Below are 12,799 nucleotides of genomic sequence, written 5' to 3'. Positions count from 1 at the left end.
AAGTGTCTGGACGCTGATGGCAACCACTTTGAGCACCTCTTGTCATTGCAGAAGTCAAACGTGACTTGTATTCATCTTTCGTTATCGGTATATATCAAGTATTACGATGTTAATAGTTTTTCCTTTCTTAAAATGTGTATACTTTTTTTTTGCCACCCTCTGTATTTATAGAACTGTACCCTCAAATTACGTTTTCAAGGGCTTTGGAATTTCTTATAAGTTCATGTATGTGTGTTCATTTTGATGATTATCTATAAATAAAAAACGTAAGTCAGCTATGTAAGTCCATCCCTTATCACCTGCATGACCAGCTTAGACGTATGCACTGTGTGTGATGTCAGAGCCCCTGTATGGGTTTTTGGTCATGATGCCATTGGCACCATGGCTTATTTGAAGAGCAGAGGTACAAGGAACAACTGACCTTTTTTGGTGTCTTCCTGACAAAGCCAAATGATGTCATTCTCTGCCATCTGAACAAAGGTTTCATACTATGAATCCAGAAAGTGATGGGAGAATTGAGTCATACCTTAACATAGGTATGCGGAACTACCATCACAGTCAGCACTATTCACATGGTGAGATACAATTTAGTTTCGGTGAGATGTCTTTCATCACATTATGTTAATGTAGCTACATTAAATAATTTTGGTTTTCTTTAGTTTTGTTTTGTATTTAATTTCCCAAAGTTTTTACGTTATAGTCATACAAGGTCTGACAATTAAGTTCATGAACTTGTTGCAACGATGTTGCTAATTTTTTTGATATCAGAAGGATTATTCATTATGAATTTGTACCAACTGGACAAACAGTTCACCAAGTTTACTATGTGGAAGTGCTGAAAAGTCTGCGTGAAAAGGTTAGACGAAAACGACCTGAACTTTGTGCCAACAATTCATGGCTCTTGCATCACAACAATGCACCAGCTCACATGGCACTGTCTGTGAGGGAGTTTTTAGCCAGTAAACAAATAACTGTATTGGAGCACCCTCCCTACTCACCTGGTCTGGCCCCCAGTGACTTCTTTCTTTACCCGAAGATAAAGGAAATATTGAAAGGAAGACATTTTGATAACATTCAGGACATCAAGGGAAATACGACAACAGCTCTGATGGCTGTTCCAGAAAAAGTTTCAAAATTGCTTTGAAGGGTGGACTAGTCACTCATGTCAGTGCATAACTTCCCAAGGGGAGTACTTCGAAGGTGACCATAGTGATATTCAGCAATGGGGTATGTAGCACTTTTTCTAGGATAAGTTCACGAACCTAATTGTCTGACCTCGTATAGGAACTGTAAGCATAAGGAGTTTACACCTAGTGTTAAGTTGGCATACATTTAAGTAACATCCATTAAAATAAACATTATTTTGGTCAACACTAGAGATACAAGATTATTGGTTTTCTTTTTATAAAGGCTCTATACATGATGCAATTTGGAGAAACACTGAACTATGTGGCCTCTGACATTCTAGCACTCAAAAATTTGAAAGAAGAATCCACTCTGCCTATTCTTATCTCATGGCCTTGAGTGTTCATAGAGTACAATGAGTCAATCCAACACAACTCTGAGCTGCTACTATGTGGCTTGTCGTGGTTGTGTGATAAGAGCAGACAGAGATAAAACAAATGCAGACTTGGCCCTCAAGAAGTTAACTGTTTAGGAAACAGTTATTATAGCTTGAGTCAACACTGCCTGACTCTACCTGGATTGACTCTGATTCCCAGCTTTAGAATCTCCAAGGGTTTGGGACCTGTGGCAGAGAAGCACTGATTGCAGCCCTACTCCTTAAGGCGTACTATGTAGCGTTCACTGAAGTCTGCCTTGCTGTGGTACTCTAACAGTGCTAAGGCTTTATCATGGTCTGGGTGGTACCATTTTCTAGGGAGAACACAATGTATGGAATGAGTAACCTTGACAGGAAGTTCAGGGATGTTCACAGTAAGATTAAATTGAAGTAAGCAAGAGCAAGTCAACAGAGATATCCCCAAGTTGCCTTTAAATACAAACAATAAGGAAAATAATAATAAGGATAATGCCCGATGAGGTAGCAGGGGATTAGAGAATGGAGTGGTCAGGTGAGTAGAGTTGGGTTTATACTGGCACAGATTTCTTTTTGCCTCTTTTTGTTTTCCATTTTACCTTCACTTGTTTCCGTTAGATGTTGATGTGATAATGGAAACTAGGATGCAAGGATGTGATTGGCCTAACAAACAGCCCCCCTGGAGGACCTCAGGCCTCAGAAGGGTAGCTTCCTTATCAGTAATGATAGTCACAATAATTTCAGATATGAAAGCAGTAGCTTCTATCCTATATTTGGTGGGGTCACTGCATCCTCCAACTTGAAAGAAGTACAGTGTACAGAAAGTAAGGGTAATCACATTATCACCTAACTATTTGGACCACAGCAATAACCTCCTCAGTGGTCTCCCTGCTTCTATTCTTACCCCCAACCCCCATTTTCACAGAGTGTCTTCTCCATATAGCAGACAGAATGACCTTTTAACAAGAATAATTAGTTCATTACACTCCCACGTCCAAAACCCTCCAATGGCTTATGGGTACACTTACAATAAAATCCAAAGGCCTTAAAGTGGACTATAAGACCCTATAAAATCCAATTTTATTTATTTTTTAAGGAAAAAAAATCATCCTTAGCTTCATTAATCTTTTGTATTATTTTCTAGTCTCTATTTCATTTATTTCTGCTTGTTCTTTGTTATTTCCTTCCTTCTGTTAACTTTGGACTTAGTTTCTTCTTTTTCTAGTTCCTTGAAGTGTAAAGTTAGGTTCTTTCTTTGAAAGCTTTCTTTTTTCTTAATGTAGATGTTTGTAAACTTCTCTTTTAGAACTGCATTTGTAGCATCCCATAAGTTTTGTTATGTTGTGGTTTCATTTTGTGTGTCTCAAGATATTTTTTCTTTCTCTTTTGATTTCGCCTTTGACCCACTGATTGTTCAGGAGTGTGTTGTTTAATTTGTACATATTTGTGAATTTTCCAACTTTCCTCCTGTTAGTGATTTCTAGTTTCCTAACACTGTGGTCAGAAATGATACTTGGTATGATTTCAGTCTTCTTAAATGTGCTGAGACATGGTTTGTGACCTAACAAATAATCTATTCAGGAGAATATTCCGTGTGTGCTTGAGAAGAATGTATATTTTGCTGCTGTTCAGTGAAATGTTCTGTAAATGTTTGTTAGGTTCATTTGATCTAAAGTATAGTTCAAGTCTAATATTTCCTTAATGGTTTTCTATTTAGATCATTCATCCATCGTTCGAAGTAGGGTGTTGAGGTCTCCTAACATTATTATACTGCATTCTGCTTCTGCTTTCAGATCTGTTAACACTTACTTAAAATATTTACATTCTCCATTGTTGTGTGTGTGTAGACAATTGTTGTATCTTCCTAGTGAATTGACACTTCTATCATTATATAATGAACATCTTTGCATCTTTATCTCTTGTTATACTTTTCTTTAATAATATATTATTTAATTACACTTGACAAACAAAATTGTATTAGTTTCAGGTTTATAGCATAGTGATTTGACATTTCTATCACTTATGAAGTGATACACCAATAAATCTTTTACCCATCTGACACCATACATAGTTATTACAATATTATTGATAATATTGTTTATGCTATACTTTATATCCCCATGACTAATTTGTAACTAGTAATTTGTACTTCTAAATCCCTTCCCCGTTTTCACCCATCTCCCCAATCCCCTCCCATCTGGCAACCCTCAAAATGTTCTCTGTATCTATGAGTCTCTTTCTGTTTTGTTTCCTCATTGATTTTGTTCTTTAGATTCCACATATAAGTGAAATCATATGGCATTCGTCTCTCTCAATCTCACTTACTCTGCTCAGCATAATACCCTTTAGGTCCATCCATGTTGTTGCAAATGGCAAAATTTCATTCTCTTTTTTATGGCTGAGTGATACTCCATTGTATATATGAACCACCTCTTCTTTACCCATTCATCCATTCAGGGACACCCATTCTGCCTCCACATCATGACCATTGTAAACAACGTTACAATGAACATATAGATGAACATGTCCCCTTAAATTAGCATTTTGGGTTTCTTCAGATAAATACCCAGAATTAGGATTATTGGATCCTCCTTTGTCTCTTGTTATCACCTTTGTTTTAAAGTCTATTTTGTCTGGTATAAGTATTGCTACCTCAGCATTTTTTCCTCATTCCATTTCCATTAAATATTTTTTTCCCATCCCTTTCCTTTCAATCTGTGTGTGTCTTTCAATCTGCACTGAGTCTCTTGTAGGCAGCATATGTAAGAGTCTTTTTTTCTCATCCATTCAGCCACCCTATATCTTTTGATTAGAGGATTTAGCCATTTACAATTAAAGTAATTGTTGTTAGACATGTAGTTTTGCCATTTTATTATTCATATTTCTGATCTTTGTTTTCTTCTTCTTAAAGAAGTCCCATTTACATTTCCTGTAATACTGGTTTGGTGGTGATGAACTCCTTTAACTTTTTCTTGTCTGAAAAGTTCTTTATCTGTCCTTTGATTCTAAATGATAGTTTTGCTGGCTAGAGTACTCTTGGGTATAGGTCCTTGCTTTTCCTCACTGGGATAATTCATGCCATCTTTTCTGGCCTGCAAAGTTTCTGATGAGAAATCAACTTACAGTCTAATGGCAACTCCCTTATAGGTAACTAACTGCTTTTCTCTTGCTGCTTTTAGGATTCTTTCTTTGTTTTTAAACGTTGGCATTTTCATTATGATGTGTCTTGCTGTGGGCCTCTTTGTTTGGAACTCTCTGTGCTTCCTTGGCTTGTATGTCTGTTTCCTTTACCAGGTTTGCGAAGTTTTCCATCTTTATATCTTCAAATAGGTTTTCAATTCCTTGCTCTCTCTCTTCTCCTTCTGGTATCCCTGTGATGTGAATGTTAGTATACTTGATTTTCTCCTGGAGGCCACTTAAACTCTCCTCATTTTTATGGATTCTTTTTCTCTTGCCGCTGTTCTATTTGGGTGTTTTCTGCTACCTTATCTTCTAGATCATTGATTTGATTTTCTGCTTCTTCTAATCTACTATTGATTCCCTCTAATGTATTCTTCATTTTAGTTATTGTATTCTTCATTTCTGACTGGTTCTTTTTTATGTTTTCTATCTCCATTTTTCTGTTTCCTATGTTTTTGTTGGAGTTCTCTCTGAGATCATTGAGCATCCTTATACCCAGTATTTTGAACTCTGCGTCTGGTAGATTGCTTGTCTCCATTTTGTTTAGTTCTTTTTCTGGAGCTTTGTTCTATTCTTTCATTTAGGAAAAGTTTCTTTGTCTTCCCCTTTTTGGCTGCCTCCCTGTGTTTGTTCAATGTATTAGGTAGAGCTCCTATGTCTATTAGTCTTAACTGAGTGGCCTTATATAGTAAGTGTCCTGTGGGGTCCAGTGGCACAATTTCTCTGGTTGACTGAGCTGGGTGCTCCAGGTATGCCACTTGTGTGGGTTGTGTGTGCCCTCCTGTTGTAATTGAGCCTTGATTGCTGTTCCCATGTCAATGGAGGGATTGATCCTTTGGCTGATTTGTTGTGAGGACTGGCCATGACTACAGTGGAGAAGCTGTTGTGCAGGGATTGACCCTAAGGAGCAGGATTTGCTTTAGCAGGGCTCTGGTGCCTGCTCAGTCTGCCTTTGGATTTGTCATTTGTGAGGTGGTTGGGTGGTGTGATGTGAAGCTGGCCACCAGGTTTATTTGTTCTAGGGACACTTGGGAAAGGCTATATTGCAGGCCAAGATCTGCTGCTGCCTGTGTCCAGGACCAACTGGTATGAGCTACAAAGTGATGTGCAGATGGTTGCCACTTAGCCTGGGAGAGGCTAAGCTGTGAACTGAGGCTGGCAGCCCCTAGTGCCAGGCTTGGGGCTGCTTAGCAAGAGGTAAGGAATATGCCAAGGCCAAATGCTGCTTGTTTGGGGATTTGTGACCCTCTGAGAGATTTTAAGAAAGTCCACACCATGAGACAAACAGGCCATTTTTATGAAAAGGCCACTGGAAACTACTTGGGTAGGCCCAAAAGATGGGTGGGGTGGGTTCTCAGGGAATAAGCAGGGCGGGGCACTCTGGGTTAGCTAGGTTGGTGGAGACTCAGATATGGCAGCTGCCTCTGCATACTGGTTGGGTGGGCGGAGGGCTCAACAAAGGAGCAATGGCTTCTTGTCAGCAATTCTATCTGGGAGAAAGCTGCCTCTCTAGCTCTTGCCCTGGAGCCAGACAATTCAGTTCTTCCTTATATGTCTCTGGCACCTTTTGAGCTGCTGGCCCTGAGCTGCTGGAGCTCAGAGCAAGTGAGTCCCTCAGCGAGTAAGTCCATGTGCGGGCACTTAATGAGAAGCACCTGGGACTTCAGCCGCCCTTGTCTCACTCAGCCACAATCTCTGCTGGTTTTCACAGCCAGAAGTTATGGAGACTTCTTTTCCTGGCACTGGAACCATGGGCTGGGGAGCCTGGTGTGGGGCTGGGACCTCTCACTCCTCCGGGGAGAACCACTGCAGCCAATATATCCCTCCTGATATTTAGTGGTCATGTGCGAGTTTGGGACCAGCGTGTTCCATATCTCTGCCCCTCCTACCAGGATCAATGTGGTTTCTTCTGTATGTCCTATTCTGTAGGACTTCTGTTCAGCAAGATTTCAGGTGATCCTCAATGATGGTTGTTCTGTAGTTTAGTTGTAATTTTGATGTGGTCATGGGAGGAGGTAAATACAGCATTTATCTACCCTGCCATCTTGTCCAGAATTGTTGTTATACTTTTTGACATAAAATCTACTTTGTCTGATAGAAGTATAGCTATACCTCCTCACTTTTGTTTTCCATCTTCATGAAATATCTATTCCAATCCCTTCACTTTGAGTATGTGTGTTTTTAAAGCTGAGGTGAATCTTTTGTGGTCAGTATATAGTTGAGTTGTTATTGTTTTTTTTAAGTCATTCAGGCTCTACATGTCTTTTTTTTTTTTTTTTTTTTTAGAATTTAGTCCATTTTAATTAGAGCAATTATTGATATATAAAGGCATACTATTGCCATTTTGTTAAGTGTTTTGTGATTCTTTGTTCTTTTTTTCCTTTTTTGCTAGCTCCCTTTGTGATTTGATGATTTTCCATAATGGCATGCTTAGATAACCACGAAGAAATGGATAGAATCTTAGAAACATACAATCTACCAAGACTGAATCTTTAATAGAAATTTGAAATATGATATCCATAAGAAGTAAAGAGACTGAATCAGCCAGTGTGATTAGAGCACAGTATGGGGGAGAATAGTATCCAGTGGGGCAAAGATGCCAAGGAAATTAGTGCTAGTTCAATCAGCAATACAAAGCTCACAGCAGTTTTGAGTATGATCTCAAATGGAAAGTAAGTTCTTTGAAAACACAGACTTTATTCAGCGTACCATTATTTTCTCAGAACCTACAGTAATACCTGACTCATAGTACATCAATATTTACTCAGTGAACATTTGTCACATGGATGATCAAATGTCAGCCTTTAAATTACTACTACTGCTGTTGTAATTCTACAAGGTACAAGAGTTCCACTGAATGACCTCAGGGACTCCAATTTTAGCTATTTATAAAGTGAGAAGTCATTGCTTAAAAGCCATTGGCCCCACTATCAAGTAATGATTTAAAAAACACTCAGCTACTTTAATTATTTGTTTTCTTTACTGGGTGGGAAGACTGAGGCCAATGGAAGTGAAGGAATTTGACTCAAGTCACTGACTCAGTTAGAGGAAGAGTCAGGAACAGACTCCAAGTTTTGAGTTCTTTCACAACCCCTGACTGCAGTCTGCCCCACAAAATCTGTTATAGCCAATTCTCCCTAGCAGTAATTATAAAAACATTGCAACCTTGTACACTGTTGGTGAAAAATGCTCTGAAAAACAGTATGGAGTTTCCTCAAAAAATTAAAAATAGAACTACCATATAATCCAGCAATCAATCCCATTACTCAGTATATATCAAAAGGAAATGAAATCAGTATCTTGAAGAGATACCTGCACTGACATGTTCATTGCAGTGTTATTCATAATAGTCAAGATATAGAAACATTATATCTGTTAACTGTTAACAGATAAATGAATAATAAAGTGTGGTATATATGCAATGGAATATTATTCAGAGATGGAAAGCAAGAAATTCTGCCATTTGTGATGACATGGGTGAAACTTGAGGGCATTACACTAAGTGAAATGAGACAGAGAAAGACAAATACTGTATGGTATCACCTATATAGAGAATCTTTTGTTAAAAAAAGTCAAATTCATAGAAATAGAGGGTAGCATGTTGGTTGCCAGAGACTGAGATGTGGGGAAAATGAGATGTTGGTCAAAGGATACAAACTGTAAGATGAGTAAGTTCTGGGAGTCTAAGGGACAGCATGATGACTATAGTTTATAATACTGTGTTGTATACTTGGAATAGGCTAGAGAGTAGATCTTAAGTGTTCTTAACACACACACACACACACACACACACACATACACACAAGATAACTATGTAAGGTGAGAGATGTGTTAATTAATTGGTTTGTGGTAATCATTTCACAATGTATACATATATCAAACCATTATATTGTACACCTTAGAGATACACAATTTTGTGAGTTATACATCAATAAAGCTACAAAAAAAAATAAAGACACTGCAATTCCTCAGTGAAGTAGTTAGGGAAGGTTTTCTTCTATTTCGTTTTCTTTTTGTTTAAGAAAAGGAAAGACAATGGCATAGTTATAACATATGGGTTAAAAATAAGTTTCAGTGTGGTATTTACATTTGGCCTGAATTATCCAATATTTTCAAGGGAAGAAAAGAGTATATAGTTAGTGTATATTAAATATAGTTCCTTCCTCAATAAATCTCTGAATACTCATTAACTTCCTTCTAATTTTCCATGACCTCATTAGTACTGCCATAGACTATTTAGAGAAAGAAAGCACATTACTGGCAAATGTTTTTGGATTCTTTATCATGAGCTGTAACTCAAAAGTTGTACATGTATTAAAACTGTGTTAAGTATTTTTTTTGGTTTTGGTTTGGAAAAATATACTACAAATGTTGCAAAATGTATACATTTACCTGGTCAATAGGTTTATTATTAGCACAGAAAGAACCCCCCACCCCTTTCCTAGGTACAAACTATACACAGAACATAAATTATAACATTGGTGAAGTAATTCTAATTTCATAAAGCAGTGTACAATAAACTGCAACAGAAAAATTAGAAGAAATTCAAAACATAAAACAAAACAGACAAGGTATCACTCATTCTGAAGACTTCCAACAATACTCAGTGAAAAAGAATTTTCTATTATGTCTAGAGATCATTAGATGATTACTATGAAATGTATAAACAGAGTTGGAAATCTGAGATCCATACTATGTAAACAAAGAGCTCTCAGTGAAAAATCAAGAAATGAATAAAAACAATGAGCAGAAGGCTACTTTTCATGTTAAGACAAGGATTCATTGCTCACAGGTTCTGGGATCTCAGCAGAAGTTTGTGTTATTGGACAGCCCTTTCAAGAAGGGAGAATTTACTGGACCAGAATATACAAAGATGAGCCCCAGTGATAGTATTACAGTGATGGACAAGCTGGATGCCATAATCACAACCACCTTCCACCTTTGAAAGTTTACCCATTATTGTTTTGATACCCACAGCCTGTTACTAATGCTGGTGTTATTACTGAGGGGCACTACAGCACAGGCGGTAAGAACGCGGCTCTGGAGCCAGAACATTGGATTGAAGTCATGTTAGCCTGATGCAACTGGACAAGGGATTCAACCTTTTTGTGCCTTAGTTTCTTCCTCTGGGATAAGGAGCAATAGTGACTTCCTCAAAGAGTTGTCAAAGTGATTAATCTAGTTTTTACATATACGAGGTTGGGAAATTAAGTTCGCAAACTCATCCTAGAAAAAGTGCTACATACCTCATTGCTGAATATCGCTACAGTCACCTTAGAAGTACTCCCCTTGGGAAGCTAAGCACCGATGCCAGCACCTAGTCCACCCTTCAAAGCAATTTTGGAACTCTTTTTCTGGAATGGCCATCAGAGCTGTCGTCATTATTACCCTGGATGTCCTGAATGTCATCAAAGTGTTTTCCTTTCAATATTTCCTTTATCTTCGGGTAAAGAAAGAAATCACTGGGGGCCAGCTCGGGTGAGTAGGGAGGGTGTTCTGATGCAGTGATTTGTTTACTGGCTACAAACTCCCTCACAGACAGTGCTGTGTGAGCTGGTGCATTGTCGTGATGCAAGAGCCATGAATTGTTAGAGAAAAGTTCAGGTCATCTCACTTTTTCACACGGCCTTTTCAGTACTTCCAACTAATAAACTTAGTTAACTGTTTGTCTAGTTGGTTCAAATGCGTAATGAATAATCCCTCTGATATCAAAAAAAGGTTAGCAACATCATTGCAACAAATTCACGAACTTAAATGTCTGACCTTCGTAAGTTGTTTAGAATTGTGGTTAGCACACAAGTGACTTGTCAGTCATTATAATTTTTACACTGTTGTTACTTACCCAAAACTCTTGCCTCAAGAGTTTTATAAAAGTGCATATATTCGTGCTTGTGTCTATACACATATTATTTCTTCATAACCTGTAATGTACCACACACTCTTAAGAATGTGACAATTTTATTCACTATTCACAACTCTAGAATAAAATGGACTATACTAAGAATAACAATGACTACTTGTAAAATAGCGTGTCTGTATTTTTTGAATGCTTACTGTGTACCCTGTGCTATGCTATGTGTTCTGCTCTGTGTGAATTATCTCATTAGTCTTCACAACTACACTGTGTGCTATGTGTTGTTATTATGTCCACTTGCTGCATGAGAAAAATGAAGTAGGCAGAGTTTTAGTGACTTGCCCAAGGTAACATATCTGGTAAGTGGTATAACCTGTATTCAAATACAAATCTCTCTGACTTAAGAGTCTAGACTCTGTTCTTCAAACCACAACATCTCCCTATCAACATTTTCCCTATCTTGAGAGCCTAGAGCCTCTCCCAAAGCATTCACAATCAAACTCCAGAGTGAAATGTTTGTTTCCCAAAGTTTTTGTGACACTACACTTACCTGGTTTTCCTCCTATCTCACTAGTCTCTCCTTCTCAATCTCCATCGCTGGTTTCTCCTCATCTCCCTGCACAATGAATTTTGGAAAGGCCCAGAGCTCAGTCCTTGGACCTCTTCCCTTTTGTATCGTCCCTTACTGCCTTGGTTGTCATGTCAGTTGCATGGCTTTAAATAAAATCTATAGGTAGAAGACTCCTACATTTATTATCTAGCCTGTTGCTCTCTTCCTAAACACCTGGTTTGTACAACTAGCTGCCTACTTGAAGTCTTTGCTTGGGTGCCTGATATGCGTCTCAAATTTAACATGTTCCAATCAATTTACTGATTGTTCCCTCATATCTTTCTCATTTCAGAATACAGCAATTGTATCACTTCCATTGCTCAGTCCAAAAACAAAATCATCATGACTCCTCTCTTTCACCACTAAAATCTTTTCAGTTCTACATATGAGCTCTTTCTTGAATCCAAACACATCTCACTAATTTCACCACCATATTTTAAATCCCAGCTACCATCATCTCGCATCTGGATGACTGTACTTAGTATAAGTGATTTCCTTGCTTCTGTTCTGCACCTAAACAGCATTCTCTTTGCAGCAGTGTTTTCTATGCACCAGACACTCTCCTGTGTACCTTACCTTCATTAACTCGCTTAATTTTAACAACATTCCTAGGAGATAGGTCCTAACCTTCTTCCCTTTTACTGCTAAGGATATCAGTGCTTTAAAAAATGAGCTAACTTGACCAAGAACAATCTTAGTCATGCTCTTTCTGTGATTCAGCAATCCAGTAATTAATTCTTAGGGCTTTATGCAAGACAATAAAGCAACAGCACTTAGAGGGTTAAAGGCATTCATTCATATGTGAATTATAGTTGGAAAATGTCAGCAACACTGTATTGGTCTCCAAACAGGTAAATAGTTAAGTAACTTAGACTTTATTAATACAATAAAATATTATGTTCTCGTTAAGTATATGTATTAAAAATATGAAGCATCATAAACAAATACTTAGTGTATACGTGAGAGTAACAGTTTGCAGCCACTGTTTGCCCACTGTAGGAATTCAGATTGACTAAGGAGGTAATAGGGCAGATTTGAAGTCTATTGAAATGAAGCAGTTGAATTGTGTAGACTCAAGAGGTCTTTTTCTTGAGTTTGCATGGGCACGGAGGCAGGTTTGTATGGGCATTTGGGGAAGGGACCATTCTCAAGGAGGACAGCATAGTAACTGATGTTGGTCCCTGGGCCTTGCTCCAGGAACTCAGGTCTGAGCTCTGTGGAGAGCCTGCAGGAAATAACGGAAATAACTGTTCCGTGAAGAGTACCCATGTACCAGGCGCCAGCAGTTCCACTGAGCTGTCTAACCTACTCCCCTCCTCCTGTGCCTTTATAGCTTCTCTACACATATTTGGTTCAAGCTTACCTGTCATTTCCCCTTACAAGTTTTGTCTGTCGGCCCATCTGGGATAGGACTCTTTCCTTTTTTTTTTTTTTTTTTTTTATTGCATCTTCTCTTATCATGTTGCTTATCACACATTACTGTAATTATTTAATTTCTGTCTCTTACTCTACCCTGTATATCCCTAGAGGGCAAGGACAAGTCTATTTTTGTTCTGTAAGCAAGGATGATATCTGTATTGTTCAGTTTTGAATCTGTAGCTCCTAGCACAGTGTCTGG

The sequence above is a fragment of the Rhinolophus ferrumequinum genome, chromosome X (assembly GCF_004115265.2).
Source record: "Rhinolophus ferrumequinum isolate MPI-CBG mRhiFer1 chromosome X, mRhiFer1_v1.p, whole genome shotgun sequence".
Taxonomy (NCBI): Eukaryota; Metazoa; Chordata; class Mammalia; order Chiroptera; family Rhinolophidae; genus Rhinolophus; species Rhinolophus ferrumequinum.
Note: the sequence above shows the minus strand (reverse complement) of the source record.